This window comes from Pipistrellus kuhlii, unplaced genomic scaffold (genome assembly GCF_014108245.1).
Source record: "Pipistrellus kuhlii isolate mPipKuh1 unplaced genomic scaffold, mPipKuh1.p scaffold_m20_p_3, whole genome shotgun sequence".
Taxonomy (NCBI): domain Eukaryota; kingdom Metazoa; phylum Chordata; class Mammalia; order Chiroptera; family Vespertilionidae; genus Pipistrellus; species Pipistrellus kuhlii.
In genome coordinates, this window is record NW_023425529.1 from 72669068 (window position 1) to 72672080 (window position 3013).

Sequence of the window (3013 nt, forward strand, 5' to 3'; positions counted from 1 at the left end):
GGATTGTAATGGAGAACCCACTATAAATCCTACAGACATCAGTAAGATAAGAGGATATTAAAAACAACCTTATGCCAATGGATGTGACAATTCAGATCAAATGGACAAGGTTTCAGAAAAAATACAAGTGACAAAACAGTAGAGAATTTTACTGGTCATATGTCTATTAGATAAATTGAAGTCATTATTTAAAATATTTGCCACAGAGAAATCTCCATACTCAGCTTCACCAATTAATTATTTCACATATCTATGGGAGAAATAACACCAAAATTGCATTTTTAAAACTACTCATAGTTTTTAAAAATAGAAAAAACTATTTTCTCTTTATAAATATAACCTTGATATCAAAACTAGCAAAGAATCTTACAAGAACATGAAATTAGAGAATATACTCCAGTGATATAGACACAAGAATCCTTAAGAAAATAGAAGTGAAATTCAGTAATATAGATCACACTACATGGATCTGAAAGTCACTAGTACCCATAAGTAGCTTCTATAAACAAACAAATAAATAACACAATAGAATGAATGTCAAAGACTAGAACAGGATATTTCACACAAGGGGACATCTGATAGATAAATAAACATGAGATACTAATATACTAGTATACCCACCAGAATGATTAAAATGGAAGAAAAATAGCAAATATTAAGCCAGCCAATAGCTCTGCTTACCTGAATGTGTTTTGCAGAAATTTAGAGAAAGCTGTCAATAGTTAAGCCATGTTATGAGCCTTAAAGATATTGAAGTCATTAAAGTCCCTGAAAATGGCTTATAAGAAGTTTTTTTTTAAAAAATAGCAAATGTTGGTGAAGATGCAGAGCATTTAGAACTCTCATAAATTAGGTTTGTGATATTGTCAAAATCACTTCAAAAATCCTGTAACAGTGTTGACTTAAGCTAAATATAAACAAACCCTGTAACCCAGCAATTCTATTTCTCAGAAAATCATGCATGTGTTCACCCCAAAACATAGATTTTTCAAACAGCACTATTTTTTAATTGGCACTAAACACAAACTAAACAGTGCATGTCAATCCAACCTCAGAATAGATAAATTATGTAAATAGTATTCACACACAGAACAGTATAAAGCAAGAAAGAACAATCTATAATTTAGCAGAGAAGATGGCCAAATCTCACAAATATATTATCAAATGCAGGAATACAGGAAGGAAGAAATGATGCTACCTTCACTCATTTATATCTAGAACGCTAGAGCATTATAAATCAGAAGAGTGGCTATCCTTGAGGGGATTGTGCCTACAAAGAGAACATGGGAGGAATTTCTATATTGCTGGAAATGTTTTGTTTCATGATCTATATGTGACATACACTGTTTAATTTATGAATTTTCAGTGTTATACACCTACATTAACTTAGTTTATCTTATTATCCTATATAATAAAAGCTTAATATGCTAAATGTCCAGTTGTCTAGTCATCCATTCAACCAATCAAAGAGTAATATGTTAATAATAAGCCCAACCGCTCGCTATGATGTGCACTGACCACCAGGGAGCAGAAGCTCCAACCAATAGCTTAGCTTGCTGCTGGGGTCTGGCCAATCAGGACTGAGCAAGATGGGCCAGACATACCCTAGAGCCCTCCTGTGATCCCAGTCTGACTAGCCAACCTGCCACGGCTCTTCCGGCCCCGATCATGCACCGGTGGTGTCCCTCAGGTTGGCCTGTACCCTCTCTCAATCTGGGACCCCTTGGGTGGGATATGTTGGAGAGCTGGTTTCAGTCAAATCCCACAGGCCAGGCCAAGGGACCCCACACTGGTGCAGAATTTGTGCACAGGACCTCTAGTATATTAACAAAAGAAAGAGCTTATGTATGCAGAATGGATTCATTCTGCTGGTCACCAGGATTAGGCAAACAGAAAACAGACACACACAAAGGAGAAAAACACAAGTTAAAGTAGTTTAAAATACCTGCTGACTTCAGAATTCTCTCAGTAGTAAAGAGATTCACATTTCAGCTCCCCCCGATTCTGATAGACTATCCTCTGTTTCTATGTCCCATATATGACTCATTTTTCTCATTATGAAAATTGAGTAATTGCTGAATTGCTGTGATGATCATACAACAAAACATACGTAAACCCCTTTATCCAATGCCTAAAACATACAAAATAGTATCTGCATCATAGAATTTGTTTTATTTTCTTCCCAATTTAAAGAGGTTTGCAATCATCTGTAAGACCTGAAAATACACGATACACAGAAAATTTTAACATGCACACAATTAATTAAACATCCCTGGGAGCCATCACAGAGCTTTGCTGTCAGCTCCTTCCATGCTCCCCAGATGCCTGAGCTTGTTCAATTCACTTTGCCCTTTAAAATTTAATGAGAATTGGCCTGAATTCTCATCTAATATATAGCTAACATTGCTGAATTCTTACTTTTATTACTGATTTCTCCATGTCTACTTTGTTCATGTTTTAACTTTCCTGTATATTTTAACATACTAGATGTTTCGCAACTCCCTTTGTTCCTTACATATCACTGATTCATTTTTTAAAATTTCATTATTGTTAGGTGTGAGCAATCCAAAGAATAAAATTTATAAGACTCAAGTATAGTTCTGTGGTTTGGACAGTTTTAAATGGTAGTAAGGACCTGTTTTGATTTGGAGAGGATAAAATACTGACAAGTATGCATGTCAACTTCCTATGAAATGACCAGGAATACTGATCCACAAGGAAAGTCCTATATTGGAGCAGTACAATGAATGAAGGTATAGACTTAGGTGGGTTTTACTTTAGGGTTAAGTAAGAGATAAAGAATTAAAGATAGCTAAGTATAGGCCTTGCAGGTAATAAAAAGCTCTGTAGATTAAAGTAGATATAGATTGTGGTCATCTGTAGTGTGGCAGAGGCTGTATGTACCTTCAGCTTTCTCTCCAGAGTCACAAGCCCTAGTCAGTTCTCACACAGCTCTAGCCTGCTCCACCCTCCCTCTGCGGGAGCCCAGGGTAAGTGGTGGTGAACAAGGTTT

At 36.0% G+C, this 3013-nt stretch overlaps 1 non-coding gene across 1 annotated transcript; it reads left to right on the plus strand.

Moving 5' to 3' along the window:
• Positions 1-657: 657 nt before the first annotated feature.
• Positions 658-787, plus strand: LOC118731078. The gene has a single exon (XR_004991777.1). It is a non-coding gene; the product is annotated as a small nucleolar RNA SNORA33 (small nucleolar RNA).
• Positions 788-3013: the final 2226 nt, after the last annotated feature.